Source organism: Lissotriton helveticus, chromosome 7, assembly GCF_964261635.1.
Source record: "Lissotriton helveticus chromosome 7, aLisHel1.1, whole genome shotgun sequence".
NCBI lineage: Eukaryota > Metazoa > Chordata > Amphibia > Caudata > Salamandridae > Lissotriton > Lissotriton helveticus.
The window spans coordinates 1,534,656,863-1,534,675,028 of record NC_136068.1 but is presented as its reverse complement, the minus strand read 5'-3'; positions in this window follow the sequence as shown (position 1 = coordinate 1,534,675,028).

Genomic DNA, 18,166 nt, shown 5'->3' with positions numbered 1-18,166 from the left:
CAGCCAAGAAACCTGATTACTCTCATTACTCTGATAATGTCTCAGACTTAGTTTCAAAGGCTGCCCTGCGATTCAATTTATTGCCCACATTTCCATATGTACATTGAAATGATTAATTCGACCTATCCGCTCCTTCTATCACGCTTCACAGTTAAGATTCTTTCCCTGAGTACCGAGAGCTAGACTCGGAAATTTCACGTAGATAGTCTTCTGCCTGTATTTCATTGTTAAAGCTTCTTGTAGTGCCTTTGAATATTATTTTCAAGCGTGCTGGATTTTGCAAAAATACTTTTGCTCCAAGTTTTTCAAACGGTTCAAATAGCTGACGCATTTTCCATCTTCGCTCCACGGTAACGTGGGCGAAGTCCGGTCTTACAAAGAATTTGAACCCCTTGTAGTCTCTTTGGGTAGTAGGTCTTGCTAGATCGTAAATTTTTTCCCGGAGAAGGAAATTACCAAAGCAGACCAACATTGCCCTCGGATATTGATTTTGCTTGCTGGAATGCTTTGATAGCGTTAAAGGAAAGCGATGTGCCCGCTGTACTTCCCTTTCCATATCCCAGGCCTCCAACTCCGGAAATGATGTTTTGAGAATGTCAATCATTGCCCCTCTGGCGTTGCTACCCTCTGAGTTCTCCGGAATTCCAAGGAATCTCAAGTTATTCCTTCTAGAGCTGTTTTCCTGATCTTCCATTTTGGTCATAAGATCTCTTATTACTCCATCTTGTTCTTTTCCTTTTTTCTGAACATTTGTATTGTTTTGAGGAGTTTTATAGTGGTCATGTTTGAGGGAAATGATATGTAATATGTTACAAGATGATGCTCATGCGGGGTCTTTTTTGTTGTTGTCCTATATCTGTGTTCATGTCACATTCTGCAGTATTTGAACACCTGTTCACTTCGTTGCAATGTACGTGATCAAGGTCGCAGTTTACGGCCAAAGCTGTGTTTCTTCCTTTCTCCATTCACTGACGCGGTGGAAGTACATGATTGTGTGCATGGCGTGCCATCACGAATAAGGATTTTTCATATAGCACAGCAAGACATTTCAATTCACACCATGACGGAGACTGGACCCAGGCAAAGTATTTTGCCCTGGATTCAGTCCCCAAAAATCCTAGAGGAGGGGACAGAAAGATGGCATTGCGAAGAGCAGAATCGAGATTCATTCTCCAGGCAGGGACCCTAGCGCCCATGGGATTGAACATTGATGAAGAGATGTACACACACCTGTAAAATTGATGATGAAGAGAGTATAGTTTCCCAAACCTTAGGAACTCGGTTCCACCTGTTTTTAACAACGACTAACGAAGAAGAACTTTTAGAATCAGACCGCGCCAATTCCTCTTGGAACAATTAAGTGTTAACTGACATTGTGGTATCAACAGTAGAAATGGTAGCTGTCAATAGTATCTTGCAGAATATTAGAATAGCTCTGGAAGTAAATGATTATTGAAATCACAGAAAGAATTGAACTAGTAGTTTTAACAGTATATGGGCAACAATGTATGAAGTGATAAACTATTAACCTTATCTATCTCTCTTCTTGTGATTGTAGATTACTCCGGTATGGTGAAGGAATTGCTTTCTTTAAGCAAAAACAAAACACAAAAGGAATTACACCACCATATGAATTAGGAGCAAGAAGCAAGGGGGCATAATCACTATAAATTGCACCGCCCCCTCCTTCCTTTATTTTCTGTAATTTCCAGTATTGAATTGTTTTAAAACTCGTCGAAATGCAGATTGGAAATGATTATCGATAGGTGATATAATGATGATACCTAAAAAGATTGTTTTGAAGTGGGTGAACCTATGAGTATTAATGCAATTGATAGACAGAGATTATGTTGATATGAGAGAAATAGAAACTGTTGGTTATAATTTTTAGTATGAATGGTTCAGTGATTAACTACTAGTGAGCGTACTATACCCATCTAACTATTTAGACAGAGAACATGGGTACTATACCCAAGCGACAATAATAATAATATTGTTGATACCGAGATTCGGAACTCTTTAGGTTACTAGAACACTGGGTACCATAATGTATATACATATGTAACAATGAGAAAAATTGGCACCAATGGAATGTTCTTAACTTAATTAATTTGTGTCATAAACAAATGAATTATGATATGATTTTGCATTATTCTGAAACTAGACCTGTGTGATGTTGTAAACACAGAGTCTTTTATTTATTTCCTTTGAACCAAAGGGTATATGATCACCTGATACGGAACCATGGTCATGTGACCAAGAGCCTGTGCGCTCGAAACACGTCTTTTTTTGCCCTGAAATAAATCGAATTGGAAAGTACCTGGTTGGTGTGGCTCGATCTTCTTTTTCGAAAGCCTGCACAGTATATATATATCTATCTATATATATATATCTATCTATATATATATATATATATATATATATATATATATATATATATAGATAGATAGATATATATAGATAGATATATATATATATATATAGATAGATATATATATATGAACACAGGTTTCCACGAACAGCAAAACGGACTCAACTCCAGCCGCTACACCGCCAGGAAACAGGAGACCCAAATTTTTCTGTGAGTAATTTTATTCCGCAACAGACAGCATAACGTTTCGGCCTACAAGAGGCCTTGGTCACATGGCGCCTTAGAGGGCGGTGGCAGAATTTTAAAGTGCAAGTGCTAGTGAATACGACATTTTCATTGGATGTCAGACGGATGCACTGTAAACATAGTAAAAATACTAAATATTTTCTTTATGCAACTGGCAAAAAACTATTAGGATAAATCCACATAATGGTGATATTGCACATACAGGACATACTGTCATGAATCGAACTGCAACTTTTGGTAATTAACACATGTCAAAACCAAATTTGGTTACAAGGTAACCTAAGTTAGTGCAAAAAATAGCAAAAAGTAAATAAATAACTTTAGCTACAAATATATTATCTATATTAAATGTATAAAATATACAAATATACACGACATGTCCTAAAAGCCTGGCCTAAAATCCAATTCTTTATATATAAAAGAATGAATTTAAAATCAATGCTGTTTAAAATGTGCAACATATATAGTTGAATATTAAATGTTAAAATAGTCAACCAATGTCTCGTTCTATGGCCATCATGCAGTGATTCAACACCAAAAACATTTTGTATATGCCCAGTTTTGCAGTTTTGCATCCTATTTTATGACACCAAAATAAATAAGTAAGTGAAAAAGTAAAGTGCAAGTGATGTCTCAATGATGTGTATAGTAAAAGGTAGGGTATGTGATCAATGAATTGCATAATCCTTAAAAACTCCTACCAAATACTAGTTACTTTTTTTTTTAAAAGGAAATTTCTTTTTATGTCAAATTAAAACTATGTCAAGACATAGATTTAAAAAAAACTTTTTTTTATAAAATATACATGAATTTGTGTTTTTAGAATGGGGTGTTGATCAGACTGGTCCCAGTCTGACCTTCAAACACAAATAGTGGCGATTTTATTTCCCCAAGTATTTCAGATGGTTTAAATACAAGAAACAGATATGAGCAACACAAAATAGATAGATGGTATTATCTAAATTTCATTTTGTTTGCAAGTTGGTGTTTGGCAGATAACCATAACCCCAATAAACCTCATGGAATTTTTTCCTCAGAGACAGTTATAAAAATCTTCTGAGGCATTAAGTCCATGAGGTGCCTTACTGTCCAACTCCAAGATGTATCTTGTTTCCAAAGATCTAAGTGCAGCATCCCTATCACCTCCTCTTCTAAGAGGACCCACTGAGTCAATGGCATAGTACTTCAGGAGAGCACTGTTGTTATTGTGATATTCCTTGAAGTGTCTAGCCACTGGGTAAGAAGAGTCATTGTTATTGATAGCCCTCAAATGTTGGAGTACACGTTTGTGGACTTGCAGTTTTGAGCTGCCCACATATCTTAACCCACACGGGCACTCCAACACATATACTGCAAATTCACTTTTGCATGTTAATTTTTTGTTGATTTTACGTGGGACTTCCGAGAAAGGGGTAAGATATTCCGTTATGTTAACCCCATGTGAACAGGCTTTACATGTAGAGCATTTTCTAAAGCCTCTACTGCTTGCCAGCCAATCCTTAGATGGTTCCAGTTCTGGGCTGGATTTAACCAAAGCATCCTGTAAGGAATATGCCCTCCTGTAAGTAATTGCTGGCTTTCTCGGCATTAGTTCACCAATCACAGGATCACATCTCACCAGATCCCAATGTTTATTTATTATTTTTCTTAGTGCCCCATGTTGGCTATTAAATTACCATATATATATACATGCTTCACCCCCAGTTATGCATGTTTACATGTTGGCTGGTGGGAAGAGCATGTTCTCAAAAGACAGCACAAGGCACTTTTTGAACAGCATGTCATACATATGTGGAGGTATATAGATGATGTTTTTATAATTTGGAGAGGATATGAGGCTGAGGCATAGGCTTTTGTGGATGTTATCAACTCAAATGACCTTAATCTCAAGTTCACATCCCAAATTGATTCTGTGTCAGCCACCTTTCTAGACATTAAGGTAGAAATTTGTGACAACAGCATTCAAACCAGTCTGTATAGGAAGCCTACTGCTGGCAACACACTTTTACACGCCTCAAATTTCCACCCTCACCACACTATAGCCAGTTTGCCCTATGGAGAATTTCTGAGAAATCGTGGGGCATGTAGCACTGTGGCTGCCTTAACAGCGGCACAATCAGCTACTAAGAATAGACTTCTAGAACGGGGTTATGATTCGCACAAATTGGACCTGGCCATGAAAAAGGCAAACCAAAAAGACCGGTCCAAGTTGATCAAGGTAGTACCGGAAACATTGGACACAATGGATGGTCCAATTGACCCCAGTTCTAGGGAAAATTCTGAATCTGTAAATTCTTGCAGATTCATTACTACATACAGTAGGCAGTCGCACTCTATCAAACAAATTATAAATAACCGGTGGCCAATAGTTTTGACTGATGCTGTTCTTCAGGGAGTTTTACCAGGAAAACCCAATTTTACCTATCGCAAGGCACACTCCATGCGGAGTGACCTTGTCAAAGCTAGCCCAGAACTCTATAATAAAAGTAATTGTCTGTCTCCAAAGAATTTTTTTTTAAATGCAGTACATGCAGGGCGTGTAAGTTTGTAATTAATACCAACTCCTATCTAAATGCTTTCTCAGAGGTTCCGATTAAGATAAGAGGACATTACACTTGCAGAACCGAGTATGCCGTTTATGTATTAAAATGCATCTGCGGCCTGAAGTACGTAGGAAGTACCAAGCTTCAGGTACATGCACGCATTTTACAGCATTTGAGAGCAACAGTCAATGCAGATCCAAAATACCCTGTTGCCCGACACGTCAGAACAGAACATAACAACGATCTGAATGTTCTGCAATACTTTGTGATTGATAGTGTCCCACAGAACAAGAGGGGGGCAACAGGGAAAAGTCCCTCAGACAATTGGAAACAAAATATATTATTGAATTGGATTCCAAGAGTCCGAGGGGCCTTAACATCTGTGAAGATCTACATCATTACTTATAGGGCAATTTTAGAATATTGAATTTTGAATTCTGGGTTTCCCTTTACCATCAAGGCTGGTGTATATATATGAATTTGATGATCTGTTGGTTTCTGAGGTGTTCAGATTTTAACTATGACAGTCAATATGTATTGTATTTGGTTTTAGGTCATTTCTAATTGATGGTTTTTATATTGGTCTTGTGGTCAATCTATATGCATTTTACCATGATTTTATGAGATTTGTTTTATGAATGATTGGTTTTATGGTATTTATTGGCACACTTGCACTGATTATTTACTGTCTCTGATATGACTGAAATTCAATATACCTGAAGAAGACTATGTTTGGCCATTTTTTGCTTGCTATTTCAATCATACTTTGGTGTTCTGTATACACAAACTACAACCTAATTAGTCTGTCCCCAGTTCACATTTTTTGATTAATTTTGATTAATTTCTGATTAATTTCTGATTAATTTTTGATTAATTGCTGTATTCAGGTATTGCTCTTCGTCCAGTCCTGATCTCGCCCCAACCCTTGAACCCATTGAAATTTAACCCAGCTGGGTCAAATTGATAGGGTATTTCTATAGATATTCCTTCTGTTTGGGCTTGAAGTTTAAGTGATTTTTACATGTAAAAAATCACTAGTACAGTCACTTTTTATTGCACTTTAGCACTAGCACTTTTGGAGATCATGGATCTGATAGGGTATGGACCTTTTTGGTATAATTCAAATACATGGACAATCTGAGCGTTGTTTATGAATGCTATTGATAAAGTGAATTAGTATCATATGTTTCAAGTACAATCATAAATTCAAATCTTGCATTATGCAGTTATTAATTTGTTTTGTTCTTGGAACTATCTATATATTGGTGTGATTTCTATACATACGCTCATATGTTGCCATCATGACAATTTTCAAAATGCAATTGTCCTTATGCATTTGTACAGATATTATTCATGACATTTCAAATAATCATGATATGTCTATTACCCAGTTTTAAATTTCTGGATATAGAGTTGTTTTTATATTTTGCATCAGGTTCTTACCAGTGTCTATGTTAGATACAGCGTGGAGTTCAAAAGTCTATTTTCCATGTTTATCTAGTAGCCATGTGACCTCCATACACAGGATTGGTAGATGGTGTTTTAAATTTTGTTGGGTCACTAATCACTCATTTCCAGTGAGCAAGGAGATTGCGTTCGCCGAAACGCATCTGGATTACAGCACATTGCAGTTCACATGAAAAATTTGAAATAAAATACCTGCTTCAAGAAGAAGAGAACAAGCGTCCGTTTCTCTGTTGTTTGCAACATGCAAATCAGGAGGGTTTGACTATATATATATATATATATATATATATATATATATCGAGGAGGCATAAACTTTGGGAGGCACATCAACATTGAGGATGGTGAATTTGTGATGCCGTCCCCTTCCCCGACATTTTCAGTTTATCTGAATGTGGCATTCTGGGACATGTAGGCGATATTGAACTTGCCACAAATTTGACTCACCATGGAGGCGGAGCTATCACTCAGGCAACAGGATGCAGCTGGGTATTTTAAACCGCGATGGTTATTGCGCATCCTGTGAACACCTCAAGGCACTGAAGAAGGCTGTGATGTATGCCGAAATGCATTTGCCGTTTTTGTGTTCCGAGTAAATGCCTCCAAAACGTCCCCGCCTGTGGTCTCTTCTTCTTCTGGAGAATACTTTGTATATTTCAGCGTGAACGCCAACATTCACGCATCAGAGACCCCCGCATTACAAAGTGGCTGCAGTGTTGTTGGCTTCTGTTTCGACGGACTGCTGGTTTCCAGGGTACTGGATTTGCGCTGCAACCCACTTTCAATCTCGGGAGGAGCTGGGCGGTGGGCTATGCGGAATTCATTCCCGATGCCCCTGCCTCCATTTGGCCCGGAGGATTGGAAGTTTATGCGGTAGTGGGGACCCAAGGAGGCATAAACTTTGGGAGGCACATCAACATTGAGGATGGTGAATTTGTGATGCCGTCCCCTTCCCCGACATTTTCAGTTTATCTGAATGTGGCATTCTGGGACATGTAGGCGATATTGAACTTGCCACAAATTTGACTCACCATGGAGGCGGAGCTATCACTCAGGCAACAGGATGCAGCTGGGTATTTTAAACCGCGATGGTTATTGCGCATCCTGTGAACACCTCAAGGCACTGAAGAAGGCTGTGATGTATGCCGAAATGCATTTGCCGTTTTTGTGTTCCGAGTAAATGCCTCCAAAACGTCCCCGCCTGTGGTCTCTTCTTCTTCTGGAGAATACTTTGTATATTTCAGCGTGAACGCCAACATTCACGCATCAGAGACCCCCGCATTACAAAGTGGCTGCAGTGTTGTTGGCTTCTGTTTCGACGGACTGCTGGTTTCCAGGGTACTGGATTTGCGCTGCAACCCACTTTCAATCTCGGGAGGAGCTGGGCGGTGGGCTATGCGGAATTCATTCCCGATGCCCCTGCCTCCATTTGGCCCGGAGGATTGGAAGTTTATGCGGTAGTGGGGACCCGAGGAGGCATAAACTTTGGGAGGCACATCAACATTGAGGATGGTGAATTTGTGATGCCGTCCCCTTCCCCGACATTTTCAGTTTATCTGAATGTGGCATTCTGGGACATGTAGGCGATATTGAACTTGCCACAAATTTGACTCACCATGGAGGCGGAGCTATCACTCAGGCAACAGGATGCAGCTGGGTATTTTAAACCGCGATGGTTATTGCGCATCCTGTGAACACCTCAAGGCACTGAAGAAGGCTGTGATGTATGCCGAAATGCATTTGCCGTTTTTGTGTTCCGAGTAAATGCCTCCAAAACGTCCCCGCCTGTGGTCTCTTCTTCTTCTGGAGAATACTTTGTGTATATATATATATATATATATATATATATATATATATATATATATATATATATATATATATATATATATATATATATATATATATATATATGTATTAGAACAATTCCTTAGTGGATATCTCGCACAAAACGGGCACGGACTGTATAAATTGCAGTGCAAAAATGCTTAGTTGTTTATTGGTCTAAAAGCGTGCTTCGCATGCCACGTTTCGACCTCTTCCTGTGGCCTTGATCATATAATCGCGCTACGTTCTGTTTGTTTATTTAAAGTGCCACAACACCATGTGACTGTTGACATATTTAAAGTGCATTGAAAAAAAGACTATCATGATATCAGTTAACAGCACAAATGCTTAACAAATCAAACTGAATCAGATGAACTTCTTCATATCAACTTGAACTGCTCGAGGTATAATTTCTACATAAATATGATTGATAAATAAATACGCAATCTTCAATTGATAAATAAATGTGCAAATACAAAATACATGAACAACGGTTATAAACAGGCTATGAGAGGTTTTTGAAAAAATACCTATACTTAGCACCAGATGCTAATAAAAGCAATTAAATGGAAATGCTTCAGTGCCGTCACTGACAGGTTGACAACCACATTATAATATAAAGTGCAAAATGCAAAAATGTTTCTATACATGTACAAATACTGCAATAGTTTCAATAGTTTAGAAAAGGTATATCAAAACAATGTCAAATGCATACATTTATATATATTGTATGCTGAAAGCCTGTTCTTCACGTTAAACTTTGCCTAGTGTATAATATTGTAAAATCAAAAATACCAATAGCCAATGTCAGACTTATAACTGACTGATTTTTTTTTTAACACACTTTATTATCGACTGCAAAGTTGACATTGGTGGTAACAGGGTCATTAAGTCTGTACAGTATTTTCATTTTATACCTATCCCCGTTATGTAAAAACATATCAGTATCTCATGGGCAGTGCAATGTACATTGTCAGAAGATAATCAATGCCTTGTAGTCATTATCCAACATATCATTTGTGGAGTGTAATCATTACATCTCAGGTGACAGTGCAGTAGCGTGCATTTTATATAATTAAACAGGAACTCATATAAACCCTCTACCCGTACCCTCCCTAGCCCACCCCATCCCTCTCCTGGTCTATCCAATCCCAGCGTTTTTTCTACTCATGGGGATTTTATGGTAGCTCTCATACTATGGGGTGCATTAAACAAAAGGAACTAACAAGTTTACAATGAAAGGGCCGTTTCCTCAAAATTACCTGCGGGCTCATGCGCGATACTGGGACTCCACCACCTGTGTTGGGCTAAGTCAAGTGTTTCTAGTTCGATCAACATGGCTTCCCACTCCAGTGCTATAGGTTGTTTCGGTAGTCCTCTCTCTTCCTCCTTCTATAGGGCTGCTCCCTCCGCCCGATCCCACTGCACTAAGTCCGCCTGCCACACGGTCACCGCAGGGGATCTGGGAGACTTCCATCTCATCGTTATGACCCTAATCCCTAAAATGAGTGCTAGATCCAGGAATTTCAGCTTAACTTTTTGCTTCCCGGACCGTCTACGTAGTACTGTAAGGCAGAGTAGGGCCTCATCAGGGACCGGCAGTTGTGTTACAGTAGTGAGGGCTCGGCGGACCCCGGCCCAGTATCCCCGCAGTCGAGGACATGACCACATCATGTGAATAAAATCCGCTTCATCCCCCCTACAGCGAGGGCAACAGTGAGGGGAGTCTGGGAACATACAATGTATTTTCTTAGGGGTGAGGTATAATCTATGGAGCACCATCCCCTGAATACATTTAAGTCTAGCATTACGTGATACTCTTTTAGGGTGTTCTAGTATGATCTTCCATGCCTTGTCAGTAATTTCAGTTTCAGAGTCCACTGCCCAGCATGTTCTAAGGGTTATGAGCGGAATCGCTGCATGTGCCCGTATCCTTGTGTATAACCAACGCACAAGATGGCCTCCCGGTCCCATGTTAGAGCGCTGGTATCGTTCCTGAGGCGTGAGCCGGGAACATTGCTATTTTAAAAACGAAAACGAAAACGAAAATTTTAAAAATTGTAAAATTGTAATTTGTGTCTTGTGCTGCTGGAGATTACCCCCCTAAGCATCTCCTACCTCCGTTTTTAGTCCTGCGCTATAGTGGGAGCTACAGCAGCCGAATCGACGCTGCACTGAAAGTCACCGCCGCCATCTTGGGTGAGTGAGAGGGCGAGCAGATTGCTTGCTCGGCCCTCCCACCCTGACCACTACAAAAGGCCATTCTTTCGGCGTCCTCCCCACTGTTAGAGCGCTGGTATCGTTCCTGAGGCGTGAGCCGGGAACATTGCTATTTTTAAAACGAAAACGAAAACGAAAATTTTAAAAATTGTAAAATTGTAATTTGTGTCTTGTGCTGCTGGAGATTACCCCCCTAAGCATCTCCTACCTCCGTTTTTAGTCCTGCGCTATATTGGGAGCTACAGCAGCCGAATCAACGCTGCACTGAAAGTCACCGCCGCCATCTTGGGTGAGTGAGAGGGCGAGCAGATTGCTTGCTCGGCCCTCCCACCCTGACCACTATAAAAGGCCATTCTTTCAGCGTTCTCCCCACTGTTAGAGCGCTGGTATCGTTCCTGAGGCGTGAGCCGGGAACATTGCTATTTTAAAAACGAAAACGAAAATTTTAAAAATTGTAAAATTGTAATTTGTGTCTTGTGCTGCTGGAGATTACCCCCCTAAGCATCTCCTACCTCCGTTTTTAGTCCTGCGCTATTGTGGGAGCTACAGCAGCCGAATCGACGCTGCACTGAAAGTCACCGCCGCCATCTTGGGTGAGTGAGAGGGCGAGCAGATTGCTTGCTCGGCCCTCCCACCCTGACCACTACAAATGACCCCCCCCCCTCCCGGAAGCGCAGTGGACGGGCGCAGCGGGCGCGCCAAAGGCGAGCCCGTCTGCGCCCGTCCGCGTCCGGCCGGGGCCAGGGGCCACAATCCCTGCATTTTCTACAGGGACAGGTAAGAGCTATACCTCCTCTGACTTAAGAGGGTTAAGACCACAAGTGAATATGGCTTGCTCACATCGCTATTTTCCCCTAGACATACCAACACAGTGTGGGTATTGTCATGCACAGCTCAAGCCAATGCCCCTTTTAGATAAACGACACCTATTCAAAATGTATCTCCTAAACTGTAGGTCCCTGCCAAGGCACTGCACAGAACTGTCACTGTTACTTGAGGAGCTCAGGCCAGACGCACTCTTTCTCACAGAAACGTGGCTGACACCATATTCAGAACCGGAGTTGGTACAAACCTTGGGGCATGGCTATCAAATTACAAGACATGATCGTTCCAATGGAAAGGGAGGCGGATTAGCTATCATCTTCAGGGATTGCTATGCCTGTCGGTGCCTCCCCAACGCCTTCACTGAATGTGAAAGTTTGTCTTTCTGTCTTGAATTCTCTCCTAACACGACTTTTACTGGAGCGCTCATTTATCGCCCTCCGAGTCCAGCCAAACAGTTTTGTGATTCATTGCCCCCGACACTAGCAGATCTTGCCTTCTCCCCTTCCAATTATACGCTACTGGGCGACTTGAATATCCACTTGGATGATATGACGGATATTACTGCAAAAAAATTATTCGGAGACCTTTCTGCTCTTCAGATGACTCAGCTTGTTTTATCCCCCACACATTCTAAGGGTCACCTGTTAGACCCGGTGTTCAGCAACTTCCCTAATTTGAAGGTCTGTTCCTCAATAGTTCTTCCCTGGACAGATCATTCGTTAATTCCCTTAATATGGGAGACTGGAAACACTTCGGCCCTTCCTCCGGCAGTGCATGAAGCACGTAACTGGTCAAAACTCTCGCTGGAACATTGGACACTTGAGCTTGAAAGCTCAATACCATCGATTGATCAGGATCCATCATTAGCCAATGATACATTCAATAAATGGATAACAAATTCCCTTAATACCATCTTTCCTGTTAAGAAAACTGTCCTAAACCGATCTAGGGTCTCCGCTCCCTGGTACTCGGCTGAGCTCCGGGCGAAAAAGTGTTACTGCAAAAGACTGGAACGGAAGTGGCGTTTGGGGTATGCTGAGCTGGATAAAACAATCTACAGAGAGGCTATTAGAGCCTATAAAAATGATATAAAGACTGCTCAATCGATATATTACTCCCATAAAATCGCTGAGGCCGGCTCTAGCTCCAAAGAGATCTATCAGATTGTAAAAAGCCTGACTAAGCTTCCATCGCCGCCACTTACTGATCCTAATCCTCAGCTCCGCTGTGAGGGCCTGGCGGATTTTTTCTACTGTAAAATTGACCTTATATATTCCTCTTTTCCGCCCACAGACCCGACCTCTTTGGAGGAGACATCTCTTCCCCTTCTTCAGGAAGTTAATTACAACTGCTCACCCTCATTGGTTGAATTCCCACTGTTGAGTGCGGACCTACTTACCTCCCTAATGCTGCAGGTGAAATCGGGTTCACCCAGTGACCCTGCTCCTCCCTGTATCTTGGTCTCCGCCATACACACCATTCTCCCTATTTTACTAAAAGTCCTCAACACCTCTATTTCTACAAGCACTGTCCCAGTGGCTTGGAAACAGGCCATGGTGCGGGCCCTTGTTAAAAAACTTAACTTGGATACAAAAAACTTCAATAATTTTCGCCCGATCTCCCTGCTTCCCTGGGCTGTAAAAATCCTAGAGAAGTATATGAATGGCCATTTAACAGCTTTCCTGGAAAATAATCAGCTGCTTGACCCTTCACAAACGGGTTTCTGACCCAGATACGGGACAGAGACCGCTCTGCTGGCGGTCACGGAGGAATCCAGGAAACTCTTAGATCGAGGAGGATCGGTGGCAGTCATCCTCCTCGATATGAGCACTGCATTTGATACGGTTAATCACGGTATTCTCCTGCAACGTCTCCTGGATACTGGAGTTTCTGGCGGAGCACTGGACTGGCTTAAATCTTATCTGAGCAACAGAGCCTTCCAGATTTATGAAGGTAATAGCACTTCCTCCAGTAAATCTCTGGGCTGTGGAGTCCCGCAGGGTTCATCGCTGAGCCCGACGTTATTTAACGTCTACATGAGACCACTGGCTGAGATCGTCCGTCCATATGGGATTAAGATCATTACCTATGCGGACGATACTCAGCTGGTGGTCTCTCTGGCTCAGGAGGGTGTTCCCTCAGATGGGATGGATCTAGCGGGATGTCTGGAGATGGTCAAAAACTGGATGACCAAGTCTTGTCTCAAACTCAATGGGGACAAGACTGAGCTCATGTTATTGGGTCGGCTCGCACCAGTTTCTATCGATGCGGTCTGGCCATCTTGTCTGGGCCCTCCACCGGTACCTAAGGATACCATCAAGAGCCTTGGCATCTGGTTAGATAAGTCTTTGTCATTTGACCATCAGGCAACCAGACTATCTGCCATTTGCTTCGGTATCCTTAGAGTTATCAGGAAGATTCTCCCCCTGCTACCGTTTAAAGCAAAACAGACTGTGATACAGGGCTTGATTCAATCACGTCTGGACTTTGGGAATGCCCTGTATCTGGGAGCACCTGACTTTGTCCTGCGCAAATTACAAATAATACAAAATTGTGCTGCCCGGACGTTACTGCAAATTCCTCGCAGGTCGTCTATCAAGTCCGGGCTAAAAAGTCTACATTGGCTCCCCGTCCGGGAGAGAATTAGTTTCAAATCCCTATGTATCGCTCACCAGGCCTTCTGGGCCACGGGTCCATCAATCAATCTCTCCTTGATCACCCCATATCACCCGGCCAGACAGCTGCGCTCAACCCATGACACTCTGGCCACTGTACCCAAGATAAAGAGAACTAGAGCAGGAGGCCGCTCCTTCTCTTTTAATGTGGCCAAGATGTGGAATGCCCTCCCTCAATATCTAAGGTCCAACCCAGAACTTACTTCCTTTCTAAAGCAATTAAAAACGTTTTTGTTTAATAAATAGATTTCTCTCTGGTCACATCATTCTTGGCATCTGTACCCCCGCTCTCATTCTTAGCGCTTGGACGCCTCAGGGCAACTACGTGCGCTTTCATTTCATTTCATATAAAAGGTGTACTAGTTCATGTTGTGTGGGTTTCGTTCGTTGCGGTGCCCAAGTGGTCCTAATATAATGTGCCACCGTGGCGTGTAACAAATATAGGCGTGGTGGTGCTCTAGTCATCTGCACGAAGGATTCGTGGTTCAGCAGAGCATCATCGCCAAAAAAGGCTCCCACTTCCTCCACCCCACTATCCGTCCATCCCTGTAGTCTAGTTCGCCTGAGTCTTCCCTGTGGTGTAGGTATGTCTAATAAAGGAATATTTGCTGCATAAGGTGGTACCGCCGATGTGTAGGAAAGGGCTTTCCTCCAGCAACTTAAGGCGGTTTTCAGCAAGGGGAGGGCAATACGGGGGACCCGGGTCCTGGGCAGCAGTAAAGAATGGAGTTCCCCGCGATCCAGTCTCACCGGTGTGAAGCCGATCTCGTGCAAATTCCTACCCGCAGTCCAGTAAGAAAGCCACTGAAGCTGACTAGCATAATAGTATCCCCGAAAATCGGGGAACCCCAAGCTGCCTAATGTCGTCCCAAGCTGGAGTTTCCGAAGGCTGATCCATCTCCGGCCAGTTCCCCAGATAAGACTAATCAAGATGGCGTTCAGTGTGTTAAAAATAGATTGAGGGAGGATCACCGGTAAGTTCACAAAGTAATATAGAAGGCGAGGGAGCATAACCATTTTCGAAATGGCAATTCTGCCCAATCACTGATAAAGGTAGAGAAGTCCAGAACCCTACACTACTTCGGAGTCTTGTTATTACACGTTGAATGTTACCATCTATCTGATCCTCTGGTGTCCTGTACACCCAGGTAATTAAAGGTGGTGGGGGCAACTGGGATAAGGTATGTGCCAAACCGTATGTGATTTAAGTGTGGCGCCTCTCGGAAGAAGAAACTGGTCGACTTTACGGGGTTTATCGCTAGACCTGACAAATGCTCAAACGTACCAAATATGGCGGACAGCGGGTCGTTGTTTGCTGTCAGATCGCTTAGATATATCAGAATATTATCCGCGTAAATAGATATTAAGTGCTGTGTCCCGTCAATAGGGATGCTCAGGCGATCCGCTGATCTCTGAAGGGCTAGGGCCAATGGTTCAAGAGCAAGCACGAACAACAGTGGGGACAAGGGGCAGCCTTGTCTTGTACCACAGTGTACCGAGTTTCGTTCTGAGATATATCGGCCAGTGCGAGCCCTGGCCGCAGGAGACGTATACAATAGGCTGACCCACTTCAGAAAGTTACCTGGGAATCCAAATTGTTTCAAAGACTCAAACATAAATTCCCAGGATAAGGAGTCGAATGCTTGTTTAAGGTCAAGCGCTATACACCCTGTGCGGGGGAGATCGCGTGAAGTAGCCGCCATTATAGAGTGCAATCTGCGCGTATTCAGAGATGTGCTGCGATTTGGAAGGAATCCGCACTGGTCCTGGTGAATAAGTGTGGGAAGGTGTAATTGTATACAGTTGGCAAGGGCCTTACTTAGAATCTTATATTCGGTGGATGGCAAGGAGAGAGGTCTATAGTTGGTCATTTCTAGTACGTCTCGTCCCGGCTTAGGTATGGACGTAACTAGCGCCTGCATGGTGGATTCAGGCAGGTAGCCAGTGTCAAATGCCATCCTGTAGACTGTCTCCAGTACTGGCACTAGGAGTTCCGAGTAGGTTAGATAAAACTCTACAGGAAGACCGTCCATGCTAGGTGTCTTATTACGATTCAGGCCTTTAATCGCTGCTCGTATCTCGTTTTGGGTAATGGGGCCGTCAATGTCTTTCTTTGTGTCTTCCGTCAGTACCGGAAAGGGGAGGTCCTGTAGGAACTCTTCAATCAAGGCACTGTCTATTGGTGCAGAGGGTGCGTAGAGTGCCTGAAGATGATCGTGAAATGCTGTATTTATTTCCGCTTGTGTATTAACTAAGGTGCCCATCCGGTTACGAATGCTGCTTATGTTCGGCGGATCAGGTTGATCCCTCATTAGTTGGGCAAGCAGTGTGCCGGATCAGTCCGCTTAAGTGTGTTTCCGTTGGAGATATTCCCTGTAATCTATCGTCCGTAGTGTCTCTAGCATTTCAGCATGGTCTATATGGGCGGTCTGCAACTCCCCCATCCTCCAAAGAGTCAAGGGCTGCATCCCTCTCCAGTGTCTGTAGTCTGTCCTCCACGTCACAAAGTTACTGGTGCACCTCCTGTCAGGCGCCTACTAGTTGCCCTATCGTCGCCCCACTGACCACTACCTTCAGAGCGTCCCATTCTATCAAGTTCGAAGAGGCAGTGTTCCAGTTTTCCCTCAAGTGGTTAGAAATAGTGTTGGATAATAATGTACGAAAGGGAGTGTCTTCGAGCAGACGTCGGTACCCTACCCCAGAGGAGTGTGAGATTTAGGGGTCTATGATCGGAAAAGGTCTTAGCCAGATACATTGATTCGCGTGTCTTATTTACTATGGATCTGGAGCATAGGAATTGGTCAATTCTAGTATGGAGGTTGTGCATTGGGGAGTAAAAGGAGTATTCCTTATATAGAGGATGGAGACCCCGCCAGGCATCAGATAGTGTCCAACCATCCACCCAGGTAGTGAATTGCTCGGCCAGTTTACTCGCTACAGAGGCCTGAAGTGGAGGATGTGATCTATCTAATCCTATGTCTAGCACTGCGTTCCAGTCCCCTCCAAGTACCCAAGGCATCACGTCCCAATCCGCCAAAGCCGTACCTAGCCTGTACAGAAACCGATCTTGTTCAAAGTTTGGAGCGTAAATGCTCCCCAGGACCAACAAAGAACCATCCAGAGTGCCCTTCACTAGTATATATCGTCCCTGGTCGTCCACCCGGCGCTCAAGCTCAACAAATGGAGTCCCATGACATACCCAGATAGTTGCCCCTCTAGCGAAAGCCGAATAATTTGTAGAATAAATGTGTCCTCTCCATTTTTTCTGCATCTTCTGCGTTTCGGAATGCTTGAGATGGGATTCCTGGAGGAACGCGATGTGCGTTTGGTATCTAAGGAGGAACGCATGAATTCGGTGGCGTTTCTGAATTGCTCCCAGTCCCCGCACCTTCCACGTGAGTAGATAATAGGACCCCTTGGTCTCAGCTGTCCTTGCCATATTTCCTGTTGTAAGGTGTTGTCCCCTCTCGTGCTAAATGCTCAGGTGGATCTGACCAGGAGTCCCGTACCCCATAACCGCAACTAAACTCGGCACAGCGCTGGAACTGCGCTGGGCCCAACAGTGGTACATCGGACATATGAAACAAATAATGGTGCGTACGCTAAGAGGGAGGTGACCAGTCACTTGTATGGCCATAGTGCAGCCAAACATTGTCACCTGATGGCTCAACGGTACTCCATCCCGGGGGGAGTAAAAGACATAAATGTCAAGGTAGTGGTAATGTGGACATATTCCTACGGTAAACCCTGAGTAACCAGGAACCCCCCAGTCCCTGGTTCAGATCCCCAGCTGCATCAAGTTTGTGGAATATTCAAATGAGGGTCACAATCATGAAACCCGCAGTGTGCTATCAAGGAACTACTTCGTTTGCGACCTAAGGAACTCAGCTGCAAGACATAACAGCAATTTGAACACCAAACATAACATCAGCAATAATATAAATGTTCATATCAATAGTTCCTAGTGGTTGTGGTTCGGCGTCTATGGTCAATTATCA